This window comes from Lygodium microphyllum, chromosome 12 (genome assembly GCF_053477565.2).
Source record: "Lygodium microphyllum isolate KBCC chromosome 12, Lygodium_microphyllum_v1.1.10, whole genome shotgun sequence".
Taxonomy (NCBI): Eukaryota; Viridiplantae; Streptophyta; class Polypodiopsida; order Schizaeales; family Lygodiaceae; genus Lygodium; species Lygodium microphyllum.
The window spans coordinates 33,110,291-33,125,668 of NC_141146.1; positions in this window are offsets into that span (position 1 = coordinate 33,110,291).

Sequence of the window (15,378 nt, forward strand, 5' to 3'; positions counted from 1 at the left end):
ATTTGGATCTCCATCTTTGATGTACTTATGGCATGTACTTTGATTATGTCTGATCAGTCTTGACATGCTTGGCCTATGCCACTACTACATACATGTTACATTGTCTGGAGTTGGATGCTTACTGAGCCTTACTTTGGCTTGACACTTGATTGCCTGGAGCTTACTTTGGCTATTTCTCAGCTTTCCAGAGCTATAGTTTGGATATACTTGATGTCTCTAGATGCTATGTACAAATGCTACATGGCCTATATGCTCATGATTTCTTATTGATGCTTGATCTTGGATCTTCTAGTACTGGTGCTATCATATGCCCTTGTTGAGCTTCTTTGCTTGACATTTATGGTTTTGTGCCAGTGGGAGCATCCTGAAACGCTTGAAAACAAGTGGTTTATGCTACTTGAGCATTCAGATACTTGTGACTGGGATCTTCACTTAGATGTTGCATGGTTGATATGTTGTGGTCCTCACAGATCTACTTGGGTTGATTTGGGCTTTGCACTCCTTGAGCATACACCTATTTGTGTCAGATCTTGCCAGTGTTGTATACACTTTGCCCTATTATACAGGGGGTGTGTCAGCTTACTAACGGATTCATTTTACATGCTTGGGTGTTTGCTTGATGTCCGTATGGCTATTACTTTTGCTGATTTATACCTGTTGATGCCAGTTATGCTTTGACAATCACTTGGTGCATTCATTTTTCCTACAATTTTCTCTCATTGTACCTGGCTGTAATTTATTACAGTGAGAGCTGAAAAGATGAATGGGTTACCTCTTATCCACCCAGCCTCCAATCCTCACTGCGAGAGCTAAAGAAGGGTATCACCTAGACTTTGCTCAAAGAGAATGGAAAGAGCCAAAATACAACTTCACAAGAGAGAATTTGTAGCCCATCTTAAGGGAAATGAAGATGATGAAAGGTTAAGAGAGGTCATGGCTCCTAATTTCTCCCATGAACATATATATATCATGAGGAAATAAGGATTTTCCCACCAATAGAGCATATGGCAAGTCTTACTTAATAAGTTTAGGTATGAATGTAGAGGGAGAATTAGAAGAGAGTACATATGATCTGGGCACCATATGATCTAGACGTCATATTAGAATATGAGAGAGAGGGAGAGAGATAAGAAGAGAGGGAGACAAGAGGAGAAGAGATAGAGGAAGCGTGCCTTATGTATTCATAGAATGCTATACAAAAAAAAAAGACTCACTCATAGCTTACCTCAAAGAGATGGACTAGCATGAGGGTGTTGCATAATGTGCTCTTAGTGGCTTCCCTTTGGGCTTGGTGATCTAGAGTGCTCTCATGTGCTTGTGATTGTGTGTCTCTTTACATCTCCATGGGCACCTTATATAGCCTCCATGAGGGATTAGATTAAGCTAATATTCTTGATTAACATAATCCTAGATTATGTATGGCATCTTTGATAATATGGAGAATAGTGGATGGGACAAGTCCCCACCTTGGTCATCGTGCAAGAAGCCAAGGATGGTGGTAGACAAGCTAGAGAAGATTATAAGAGGTGGGTGTCCGAAGCACATTATTATAATATATTTACAAGAAGGATAAAATGGGAAGTTAACGTGATAAGAGTGAAAGAGAGAAGAAAATTGCCTGCAACCAGCAATCTGCACCTTTATAACTTCAAATCGGTGAAGAATCTGAAAAAAGTTTCTTCTACAACTTTGTAGACTAGCTCGAAACCAGTTGGGCATTGCGGGAATTTTCTTGAAATTCTATTTTTCCTAGTGCTTGAAGAGTAAACCCAAAGTGATAAGATATAGGGTTTAAGCTATGGGTAAGGCTCTTGATAAGGGTTTTGGCCAAATTTTGTGGTAGAAATACGGTTTGTAAAAAACCCAGATCATTAGCCCTCCCCTCAAGCTAGAGGCATTCATGCGATGGTCCAATAGAGCAGGGAGGACTACACCCCCTCATTGGTAGCTCTTTGTCGAGTGATTGCTCTAAAGTGTCCTTAATTCTTTGAAAATAAGGCTTGAGTCACCATCCATTTACCCTCGTCTTGTGAACCCTCCCATCCATGTCACCTAGCTTATAGCTGCCATTTGGATATCTCCTTATGACCATGAATGGACCTTTCCACTTGAACACAAGTTTAGTATCCTTTTTGTTATCAAAGTGGTTATCATAGCGTAGCACAAGTGATCCTTCCCTTATGTGCTTGCTAGCCAGCTTCTTATTAAACATATTCCTCCTCTCTTCAGCCCGCATAGAATAGTGTTGGACTGTTGCTTCTCTGTCCAACTCCAGTCTCTCTAGATCCAAGATCCTTTCCTCTAACTTCTTATCTTGATTCTTCTCTTGATTGGCTACTAAAACACATAAGCTGGCCAGTTCTACCTCTATAGGAAGCAAAGCCTCTTGGCCATAAACGAGGTGAAATGGAGTATAGTCAAGTGAGGTTCTGAATGAAGTCTTGTAGGCCCAAAGAGCTGCACTCAATTTTTTATCCCAATGCTTGGGGTGCATGTGTACTTGCTTGGTAATTAACTTACAAATTAGCCCATTCACCTTTTCAACCAAACCATTATACTGTGGGTAGTAGGGAGTAAAATGCTTGTGCTTGATTTTTAGCCTTTCCATTAGCTCCCCCACTAGATTAGCCCTAAAACCATGTAATGTGCCCACCCATCAAATTGCGAGACACACCTTAGTAGCCCATCGAGAGATCCATCTAGAAGACGTCGCCCAGCACTCCCAAGGAATGACACGGGTTTTGCCAACTAGGGTCTCTTGAGTCTGCTTCGCAATGGAACTTATCCTGCCGTTCCCACTAGGATTGACCTGAAGTCCAAGTTCCTAGCAGTCGAGTCCTCCTAATAGCCTTCTTAGCGTCGGTCGACAGTCACTCCACTTTGCATAGATAGAACAAGACCCAAGCATACTCATACTACACTTGGTTCAAAGAGAATGGGAAATGAGAGGGAGGCATCGCTCGACCTCTCTGCCCGTTTAGGCCCAATCTGGTCCCCTAAAACGGTATGAACCAGGGTTCTAACCAACATTCTCCAAGGTCATCGCTCTACTTTTCCTAATATTCCTCATTAATGTTTCCTTTTAGGAAAGCTCTCGGCTAACCGAGACCACCCTTCTGTAGGATGGACCCGAGGGTCACATCCACCACGCTCCCCTCGGGGGTTGTTTTAGTTATCTAATTACCTACCACATTATGTTTGATACATAAAAGCAGCTTCCTTAATTACCCCGTTAATCACAAGTTCCTTTATGTAATTTAGAGCACAGACACAAAGACAAGATAAAACAAGATCAAGCACTTCCTTAACTTATCTTCAGATTAATGTTTGTCTCCCACCCATACAGGAGAATTAAGTATTCCTTTCTGCCTCCACAGAAAAATCCTTCCGTCTCCCGGCAACAAACCCCAAAGGTTTATCCTACCAAGATTTCGCCTTGTAACTAGTATCAAGGCCTCGAGATCCCATCTTGAGTCACGTAGAACACTTGTGTAGGGTTCGGAGGATTGGGATTTACGGGCCAGAGCCCCCACTGGCACCCAAGCGTCCTCCTACGCCAAGTAATTTCCACTAAGAGACCTCTCGCGGCGGGTTCAGTCCACATTCCCAGCGCGGATTCACAACCCCCTTGGTTAGGGTTTGGCAGTTCGCGGGGGATAGCTAGCGCCATCCTTCGTTAATTATCCCTTTAGGAAATCAACCACAGCTGAGGCAACCAGCACAATAACATTTACTAGGGAAAACATCCCTTTTGTTCCCATGGCAATCAGTCATCACAGACCTGGCCATGAAATCATCAATCACAACAACTTGGATTAGCATCCAAAACCACAACCATTCCTTATCCTTTAGGGAATCAACCCAAGCTGAAACAACTAGCCTAATATCATTTACTTAGAAAAAATGTCATTTTCCATATTAGCAATAACTTGCTCAATCCATCCTTTTTCCACAACTTGCTCCCTCACATAATCTTATAACATGGCTTCCAAAATAAACCAAACATCCCAAAGGCAAAAACCAAGCAATTGAGGTAACAACCATTGTACTCTTCCCAAGATACAGTTTATTATCTTTACTTACATCTCGAACATTACTTCAAGCGTCCAAAGGCTATCATCCAAGTATTGGAACCAATAGTTATTGTATTCGTTTTGAGAATACAGCTTACTCCTCCTTGAGATGTACCATAAGCGTCTATGATGAGTGAACAATCTTGTTTACTCTCCCCCTTGGGAACTTTCCTCCCTTGGTAGGTATTCGGGTTAGATTTCTCTAGGACTTAGAGGCTTTATCTCTGCTCAACTTGTCAATGCAAGACAAGTTTGTATTTTCCTCAGAATACATTGTCGCTACCCATACGATAATTCAATTGTCCTTGTTCTGAATTGGAAGTAGTGCCTCCTCTCATGGTCTAGGGTCTTGACAAGTTTATTTACCTATGCACCTCACAAGGTGAATCCTAGTTAGATCGAGTACCTTGGTATTCCATGCTAGTTAGGAGGTAGATTTATTTCATGACTTAGCTCCCTAGGTACGGTTTTCAATGATGCATGGTAGTTTCTCTAAGCTTCTTGTTACGAATTGCAACAGATCCCATCAACGTTTATTCCTTTGTTGCAAGAAGAGACATCACTCTACTTTTCAGAATCAACGAGCACATTAGGTCCCAATACCTTTATCTACAAGATTATTGGTGTTTAACTTAACACAATTTAAGATTAAACTAAATGCAATGTGAGGTAATGAAACATTCCCTTCATTTTAGTTTTATCCAAATGTTATGATTCCAGCATATCTCCTTTGAATGCAGGACATCCGCAATACTTCGGTGATTACTTCCATTCATGAAATAAGCTTCATGAGTTCTTCTAGCTTAGCTTAACGCACGCACTCAATGCTTTATATTCATGAACATTCTCTAGGAAGTCCCATCTATTATGAACACTTTCTAGGAAAATCCTACCTAACATGCGCAATTTCTAAGATTGTAAAAGGGACATCATTATGATTAAGAATTCTAATGTCTTAAGCAATGAAACTTATTTTCCTAGGTACGATCATATCCTTTCTTACTGTATTTCCCATCATGCAGATTCACTATTTTCCTCCCATGTTCTAATGCATTTAAACTATATTTACGAACTTATAATTTACCGTAAAACCCGGATCTTAGGAAAACCTGATTTTGTTTCGCATGTGGTTGAGACATTAACAGTTTCACTTGATTTGATCTGCTTCTTTTCCCCTTTCGCAGCTCCCACACGCGTACTTCGATCGCGTCGAGCTCTCGTCCTCCTTTGTCAAGGTGTAAACATTGCAAGGAACTCCATAGCCCTTAGAAGGTTCTAGAACCTTTCCTTTCTCTCTCGTTCTCGATGTGCGTGGGGAGCAAGCGATGGTGGTGCCGACTGTATCCGTGAGAGTGAGTCCCTTCTTTGAGAGCTTCTCTTCTCCTTCTCTCTCTCTCTTCTTCCTCTTCTCTCTCTCTCTCTCCTCTTATCCTTCCCTCACTCCCTTCTTCTCTCTCTTGTCTCTTCTCATCCTCCTCCTTCTTCTTCTTCTTCTCTTCTTCTCCTTCTCTCTCTTCTCTCCCTCTTCTCTCTCTTCTTCTTCCTCTCCTTCTCTTTCTCCTCTCCTTCTTCCTCTTCTTCTTTTCCTTCCCTCTCTCCCTCCTTCTTCCTCTCTTTCTCACTGTTCACGGATGGGTCTCAGTTGACGAACGAGGAGGGGGGGAGTCCACTGACAAAAGCTCTCGGGGGGGGTCCACTGACGGAAGCCCCCAAGGGGGGGGGGGGGGGGGGGGGAGGGGGGGGGGGGAGGGGCACAACTGCCACATGGTGGGGAGGAAGATGACGAACCGAGGGGGCCTGCTGCTGCCGCCTGATGCAAGGAGGGGGACGCTTTCGAGCTGGAGGGGGGCACCGATGCGTCACGGCCCGCAGGGGGCTGCCTATACTCCAGGGAGGGGGAGGAAGGCTCCCCTTTATAAGGGGAGGGAGGACGGCGCCTCCCGCCACTTGGGGGGGCTGCATGCCCCCCTAACTCTACTTTACTCCCTCTCTCTCTCCCCGATGTGCTGTCGGTGGGGAGAGAGGGAGGCACAAAAAAAATTGTGTTAAAATTTATTATTATTATTATTATTATTTAAGGGGTATATTACATCCTCTCCCTCTTAGAGGAATCAAGATGTCCTCATCTCGAGAAGACCTGGGGAAGACAAGCGCTAATGGGGCTTATGACCTGTGGGTTAAGACCCACCATGCATCTGCTGCGCTACTCTTAACGTTTCAAGTAGTGCACTCATATTATTTGAATTGTCTATAGGTTCAAGAGAAGGATTTATTCCAAGTACAAGACTTATTACCTCAAGAAGATCTTGTATTCCCGTCTCACGTTCGTCTCAGCTTCCTTCGCCTTCAGCAATCTACTGGAGGACGTCGTGGTGATGTGCTTGAAGGCCACGTACCTTTTTGCCCTCCTTGTTCTATCCATTGCCCCTGCATGAAGAAGTCCTTTGCTCCTCGCCTTGATCCTCGTTGGGCTGCGCGAGTCTAAGCGTCTCGCAGTAGGATAACTCTTCACTACAGTTGCGTAGCGCTTAGCTCGAACAAAGTGATCCCACTGCGCTGCGCCACCCCTTGCCTTTCGCTTTTTCTTTCGAGTGCCCCACCTGGCACGGATCTTCGGGAATGCCTTTGTATAGTACGAACCTTCAGTCTTTGGGGTCGAGTGTCGACGCGCCCTCGTGAAGCTTCGCCTTCAGCAATTCCAGTCATTCCTGCACTCGACTTCTCCTTCAACTGCGATGTCATCTGATGCTTTGTCCCCTTGTCGCATTCGTCACCTTCATGTCCTGTGCCGTTGTTGCAATTCGTCCTTGTCTTCAACTTCGTCCTCTTTAGATGCCGTCTTCGACAAGAAGATCAGCAGGCTCGACTGCACCATTGTTGAATTCTTGCCCTCCCCCCTTCCAGTACTTGCCGATCCCTTTATCATAGCTTTTAAACTGTTAATTTTCTCGTTCTCTACTTTTCTCATTACACGCTTTTGTCGCCGTGTTAAGCAGTCCTCTTCATGCCTTCATCACCTCCATATCCTGCGTTATCTCGTCCTCATCCTTTTTCTTCACTTCATCACCTCTCGCCATTATAAAAGCTCGTAGCTTTTTCCTAGAAAGGCTTTCGAGAAGCTTCATTCGTCAGCGATAAGTATAGCATTCGGTAATTCTGCGTCCATCTGACATCAAGGTTATCGTCCATGCTGGTTAGGCATACAAAAGCTTCATGCTTTTTCTTTCTCTTGAAGCTTTTATTGTCAACAGCTTTGTCGCCACACTTCCTCTTTGTCATACACCTGAAATAAAACTTTGGAAAAGCATCGTTAAACATCAGTGATGACGTTTTTCTAAATGTCTTCAGCATCTTTGAAGTCATTCAAAGTTTTCAGCATCGAACTGTCGATCTTAATTATGTTTAGGCATACGTTTATAGGCCTCTTGAGACGACCAAGAAGCGGCGGAAGTGGATGGCAACATGATGACTTTAGTATATGTAAATTACGAATAGGATAGCAATCAATAGTACTCTTTTGCTTCCACATCTTTGAGATCAATTGTCAGCTTAACATTTCAACTCCTTTTATGTTAGTTAGGAACTTTAAGGATTCCATTGTCATTGCAATTGCATCTTGTCTACACTTGGCAATATTCGGTTTATAAGATACATGGAAAATGTCCAAGCGAAGGATCAATGTTGCAATCTTTTTCTCAATCCTTGAGTCTTCAAAACAGAAATATCCATGTAAATCCATTTTTTTCATGTAATGTGCCCTATTAAGAACATGCTTTGGGAAGGAACTTCATACCCAATCGCTCGTGCAGCAATGCATTCTATCGAGCAATGCTCCACACAAAATTATGAATGCATTGAGGAATTTGTGCCTAGCCTAACTATATGTGCTCGTGCATCATGCAGATGCAAACACAAAAGAAACACATAACGGGAAACAAATTCATAATGATGCTGACTTAAGAGTTTAAAATCTTGGCAAAAAATTTCACCCTCATGTTTGTAGTGGTAGACGCGCAGCATCACGACAACATGAATGCTATGAATCACACCATGGAGTTTGAATCTCAAACAATGCTTTAGTTGAAGTTGCACTCCTTGCAGACCGTTATATCAGTGATCGGTTTCTTCCTGAAAAAACAATTGATTTGGTGGATGAAGCAGCTGCCAAATTGAAGATGAAAATAATATCAAAGCCTACTGCCTTAAATGAGATTGATCGGGCAGTCCTGAAAATGATACAAAAAAAGCTTCAAAGGACAAGAACGAATAGTTCAAGGAGATGTACCACAAGCATTGATGAATAGAAAACTTATATCTCTTGATATGGGTGCCCTTATTTGCTAGTGCTAAGTACTGAGGAGAATTTGAAGACAGGCTAAAAGCTGTGCTGAAAGAAGTGACAGCATCAGATGGTCAAATAATCATTTTCATTGATGAAATACATACAGTTCTAGGGGCAGGTGCTATGAATGGAGCAATGGATGCAGGAAACGTTCTAAAGCCAATGCTTGGGATCACATTGGACCAGTCCACCTAACATATCGTCATTCTGAGCATCATTGAATCAAGCCACATCATTATTATCATCATTATAGTCAGCAAAGGAGGTAATAATATCGATAGCATCATTATTATAATCGACAAAAGGAGCAAACTGCAATGTACAAGTACACAATACCCTACTTTGAGCTAGCTTGTGGATCATCTCTCAGTTGTGTTTTCAACTTACCCTTATGACCCTATTGTCATCACTTACACCATCTCGGGTAGTTTATGCTACTGGTTGCCACCATAATTGACCTGGAAAAACTTCATGGGATTGTGCCATTATCTTTGGAAATGTTTTTTTTATAAATTGTTGAAGTATGGATTCAAGGATGTAAAGTGTATGTTCATGCTTTGATTTAATTAAGCTTTGCATTTGTACTAGAAACTCCCATCTTGCAAAGTGTCCCTACGATGAGCGACTTTCACGAACTCATGCGTGTATTTTGTGTGACAACAGTAGTCATACACAATTGCATTGCATGCACCATATGATATCATATCCTAGATACATAGCACTTATTTGTATGAGCGATGACTTACATGGAGACTGCGAGGTATCCCAAGCTGTAGGGTTAAATATTCGGTTCTTTTGGGATATTCGATGATGTTTATCTATTATCTCCTAGATCAATCAATTGAAAGAGTAGAGTTTGTTTCGAATGTATTCTATGTGTTCATAGTGCATCTTGGGGCCAATCCCCGAGGTATAGGAGAGCCGTAGTGGAGTCGCAGTGATCAGTCGAGGGGTGCTCCCTTTCTGTGTACTTACATGGTGTATAATACCAACATGTTTAGGGACTCCCTCTGAATCACTTTGCAAGATTTTTATTATGAGATTAAGAGTGTTAATCCTAACTCAACATTAAAGCAAAAGAAGTGAAATGCGGATGAAAGGGAAGAAGCATGATGGAGAATAAGCAAAGGTTCAAGGGCGGCCTCTAAAATCAAGTTAAAGGCAAAAGCGCATTTTTAAGTGAAAGGCACCCCAAAACTTTTGTAAAAGAGTGCCAAGCTCCCTCTTGTGAGAATTGTAAAAGGGTAGACAAGCATAGGCTAAAGAAATAGGCCAAGTAGAAGGGAATGGAAAAGAGGACCTTGCCACAATGACCGGTCTTGTAAAAAAGGGGATGGATGCCCATAGGATTTTAGGACATGTATATAAAGTTCAAAAAGTGAATGAGAGCTCATTCTTTGGTGTGTGGCAACAAGAAACTCTTCTTTTTCTTCTCTTCTTCTCTTCTCTTTGCTTGCTTGTGTGTACTTAAGAGAGGGAGTATAAGAGTATGAGGGAGTGAGTGTGTGAGGGTGAGGGATCAAGGAGGTGAAGCTCTCCACCATCTCCTCTCTTCTTCTTCTATTCTCTTCTCTTCTCTTGTCTCGTGCGCAGCTATGGAGGATGGAGCTTGGAGGTGGAGGCTTGAGGGTGCTTGAGCTTGCATCAAGAATTGTGAAGATACCGGTGTGCTTGAGGGAGGAGGCAACTGATTCGGGCATCGAGGTAAGCTCACTACACCCCGGTAGGATCGAAGAGGTGCGTCGGCTAGGTGAGAGATAGCCATAGGTTCTCGCTTGAAACACTCGAACAATAAGTAGTATGTGGGTATTGGCAGTTGATCTTGTGCTCAACTTTACATTTTGGTTCCATTGTTGGGACCAACGGATTCAAGCTTGAGCACTTGCGCACCTCAAATCGAGCATCAAGTAAGGGTTTCATCCCCAAACCGGAGCTTGAGATAGGTAGGAAGTTTTGGATTTTTAATCTTCACAACAAGTAAGCATTTTGGTTATTTTGGTGGTTTAATGATTAGAAGAGGAGGAGAAATCATTTCAGTACTTTGCTTTCGATTCTTGTTGCATTTAGAGTAGGTTAGGATTAAAAAATCGGATTGAAAAAGCGTAGGGTTTGCTGCTGTAAAACAGGCCCAAACAGGGTATAAATCAAGAAAAATGGAAAAAAAAGAGTGCTCAAAGGGATTAAGGTCGACAAGTGAGTGATTAGGAGTGGCAAGTCCTTTGCTGCCGGGAAGGGATTTAATAGCCAAGAGGCCAAGGGAGAGCTCATTTCACACCCTGATTAAGAGAGAGAGAGAGAGAGAGAGAGAGAGAGAGCTCCATTGCATGGATTCCCTTCAATCTTGCCGCCAACGAGTTTGTTGCCCGCAGAAGGTATATTCAAACCTTCTCCTTAATCCATAGATAGGATCTGAAAGTGCTTGACAAGTACCATGCATTGAATCGCTCAGTTTGTTAGATTTTTTGGCATTTTAGCAAGAAACATGCAGTGTTTGGTCCCTTTCCTTTGGCCTCGCCCAGGCCTATTTGGCCTTACTCACTTGGATGCACAACCACTCGGCCCACCTGCACTCCCCTGAGCTGCACATTCAGACACATTAGGAACTCGGCCCGTTCGCGAGCTACACATTCGGACACACTAGCAGCTCGGCTTGCCCAATTCGGCCTTGGCCTCTGCCCAACTTGCCCCAATCTGGTTCGGCCACTCGACCCTTGGACACAACATCCACTCAGCCCTAGGACATTACATTCACTTGGCCCTCGACCATTCGGCCCGTCCGAGTTATACACTCGACCCTTGTAATTTGGACATGTTTGGCCAAATTTAAATTTTTCCAAAAATTTTAAATTCTGGACCAGACTCACCTAGACCCCGACCGTACGAACCTCTGAAGGCCATACAGACACTTTAAATACCTTTCTGGAATGAGGAATAGAAGAATTAGTGAGACGCAAATGTAGAGGTGACACTAGTCAACTATCTAGATATCCAGCCCGTTAGCTGCATCAAGCAGAGTCGTAAACCCCCAAACGGATCTTGACTGAGCAAAAGGCACAGCAAAAACCCTATAAATTGGCAAGGACGGCCAGAAAAATAACATATAAGCCTATCAGGCCAAACCCATGAACAAGAGTGGAAGAGCCGCTTAGACACTTTGTTTTCTCACTCACTCTAATTTCTAGTCAAAACACACTTAAGAAAAGCTAAAAGCTTGATTGCGCACAGTGCATGGAAAAGAGTACACACACATACACATACAAAGTGAAGGTAAGTTGAGGACTATTTGTGATTAACAAGGAACTCACTCGGACATAAAAACTTGAAAGAACCCACAAGTAAGAGAAGAGCCCAAGACATAGATGGACGGGTGATCGAATCCCCAAGCATAGGACCAAGCAAAGATCCCAAGACATAGATGGATGGGTGATTGAATCCCCAAGCATAGGACCAAGCAAAGAACACAACTGATAAGGCGGACGCAGTAAGGACAAACACTATCGGGATGTGCATCTACCCAATCTCATCAACTTGATCGACAACTTGGCAGAATAGGAAATCTTGGACATGGAAGAGGGCAGCATAGATCGTAAATGCAACGAAGAACTTAACCTAGAGACTCTCCTAAGGTGATCTAGCAATTAGTGAGCAAATATGATGCTCAAAGCTGGTTAGAACATTGCGGTAGACCGACAAAGGATATCATAGCGGACCTTGAGGAGGAGAGGGAACTAGCACGCAAAGCTCTTCAAGGCATAATTGCTTACAACTAGGATCAACAGACTAGGAGCTTACACTAGAGCATAGAAATGTGAGAGATCCAGAGAGTGCTAGCCCTAGCAGGCAGAAATCAGACAGAGAACAAGAGAGCGCAGGAAGGGGACCTCACGCTGAGCGAGCTTCTGACGAAGTGGTTACTAGATAACATGGCAGTTGAGCAGAGTGCTGCAGCATTAGCAACCTCACTACTGGCAGGGTTAGGAGTCTGCCAAGACTCTAAGAGCCAGTCGAAAATTCCCATAGTACCAAAGCAGCATGACAAATACCACTCGAACGATAACCCATATAGCTTTGTAGAGTAGTTCGAACAGGTCTGCGAGACCAACGACATCGCTGATCTCACTCAACGCTCGCAAGCTTTCAGTTTGTGCTTAGGCAATAAGGGTAGGACCTAGTACACGAGTTTAGATGCTACTGAGTGAGCCAATTTCAATGGCCTAAAAAATCTCTTTATTAAGAGATTCTCCGAACTAGAATACTCCGATAACCTACTAATGTGACTCATGAATGTCAAGCAGAGAGAGAAAGAGGACATCCGAGATTATGTGACCCATGTGAGAAGCCTCTTCAAGAGAATCCCCTATGGGAAAGAGACCAACTGAAAGAGCGATGTCCACAATATTCATTAACGGAATATGAAATGAAGAGCTCTACAAAGTCTTGGTAGGCAAGCCAAGCCTGTAGCGAGTGAATCGAGAAGATTCCAGTGCTAGGAATTTCGACAGAGCTTCAATGCCCAGCGAGAGATCATGCCCAAGTGCTCAGGATAAAGGGAAGGGCACTGATTCAGTACAAGAGCTAGCAGAGATGAAGATGGACATAGCCAAATTGCAAGAGATGATGAGACAACCAATGTACCCACATGTCCAATGCGTGTATTGTGCCGGAAACCACCTACCAACTGAGTGTCAGAACCCTAGGTCACGACCTTGTGCTAATTGCAGTAGGTTCGGCCATGACGCTATGCATTGCTGATTACCTCGAAGACTCCCATATGCGCAGCCTTACAATCAACCCTATCTTGCGAATAGGCCACCAAACTTCTTTGGAAGGGGAGCTCTATTAGCCCTCCGAGTGCCTAATGACACTAAGCAAGCCATCCCTAGGATGGAGATAAACCCTACGGGTATCCCTAGACCACTTGAACCCTACATAACCCATCCACCGAGTGACACTCTAGTCCACTATGTGGAGGAGCCGAACGGAAAAGAGCCTTATGACACCCTTACATATTGTACGATGAAGAAGGCAATGCAATCCTTATGGACTACCAACTAGTATTGGTGATGGCGTTAGGTAGAAGGAGAGGCAGAGACCTAGGAAGGCAGAACCGAGAGCCACCCAGGATACGTTTCTTCGTGCTGCCCCGAGAGGGAGCAAGCAAATAGAGATAAGGCTCTAACTTAAGATGCGATGAGTGTGGAATCACTCATCTCTTTGTCAATTTCCCTAGACGGAAGCCATCCTCTAGTTCGAAAAATGAGCCATCGGTCCCATTGGGGTTGTTCGATATTGAGAGACTCGATGGGGAGGACATACCTATCCCATTGCATGTCATGACCCGCGCACAAACAAAGTAGGCCGCCATATCATTGCCAAGGCCTAGCAATCTCAACGCAACCTCAATTGGAAAGAAGAGTCGGAGACAGAGGAAGAAGAGACTAGATGCTAAGGTCATGCTCAAAATCGAAAGTGCCACAACATTGCCTACTGGAAATAAAGTCACTAACGCAGAGGCAAAAACATCAGCTCCAAAGATGGCTAACAAGGGAAGTACTAAGATCAGGGAGTATCCCAACCCAAAGCACCAACTCGAAGCCATCGAGAAAGGGAAGGAGTGGGTGAAAGAAGCCCAAGAGCACCTAAAAGACATTGAGCCCATACTAGAAGGTGAGATTGATGATCTCTCAAGCATAAGCACGCCGGTCTCACCCCCACAACCAAAATCGAGAGATGCAACTGCACCACAAGCAGTGCCGCTTAGACAAAGTCTAAATGCTATGGGCCAGCAAATTAGTCAAGACCATTGGCCAAGAATCGCGGAGTTAGGAGAGAGGCAAGCAGCTAGCAACCTCCTTAATACATTGGTGACCACCCCTGTGACTCTAAGCTTAGGAGACCTACTTAAGCACCATCCAACGCTATGGCAAGAGCTAAAATAGTGGGTCGAAGAATCAAATGAGCAAGCTGTCGCAGACTTGCACGAGCATGACACAGAAATGCAAATACCAAGCCTGACGCATGCTGCACTCCATGCCTAAGTCCTTGCATGTCAATGCTTTTTGGGAAGGCACAGAGATGCGTGCAGTCCTACCGATCTTAGCTCTTGGAGATGCCACAAGAAAGGGAATCGTAGACACGGGAGCGGGAGTCAGTGTGCTAAGCCATGCAGTTCTCCAAACTTGGGGAAACCCACTAGTCAAGACTACTAGGTTCAATGTCACACTAGCTAATCGAATGAAGGTGAAACCATTCGGCATGTTAATAAAGAATTGGCCAGTGAAGATCGCAGGATTCCAATTCTCTATTGGCTTTATAGTCATGAAAGGAGTGGACTACGACATCCTGCTAGGCCGACCCTGGATGCGCAACACGAGAATCATAGAAGACTGGGGCAACAATCTCATCTTCCTAGGCAATCGAACAAAGGCTGTAAGGGTAGAGATGGACATATGGAAGAATACGCCAATTGACGTACATGCCATCTCCACCATGCTGAAGGAAACCCTACGGGCCCTTAAAAGCAAGTATATTCCATTCCCTGAGGATGAGTAAGACTGGATGCGTTGATCCGGGTTTTTTACAACCCAGATTATTACCACAAAATTTGGCCAAAGCCCCTATCAATAGCTTACCATATCACTTTGGGTTTACTCTTCAAGCATTAGGTATGCTACATTGCTTCTCGATTATGATAACTCTAGCAAATGGGGGGAACAAGTTCTTAGGAGGCATGTCAATGTAAAGGGTAAAAGGGATGGTTATCTTAGTGAAGATGAAAATGGATTACACCTAGGAGTTGAGTGAGTGCATAGATTTTTCAAAGGACTAGCCTCCAACTATACATGGGCTTCGTCTGCATCACTAAGATTTGGAATCTATCACCATCATTAGAGGACACCTCACCCTAGCACATAAGTCAATATCCACATCATGGTATCATTTGGATCTTACACAAAAGCTTAC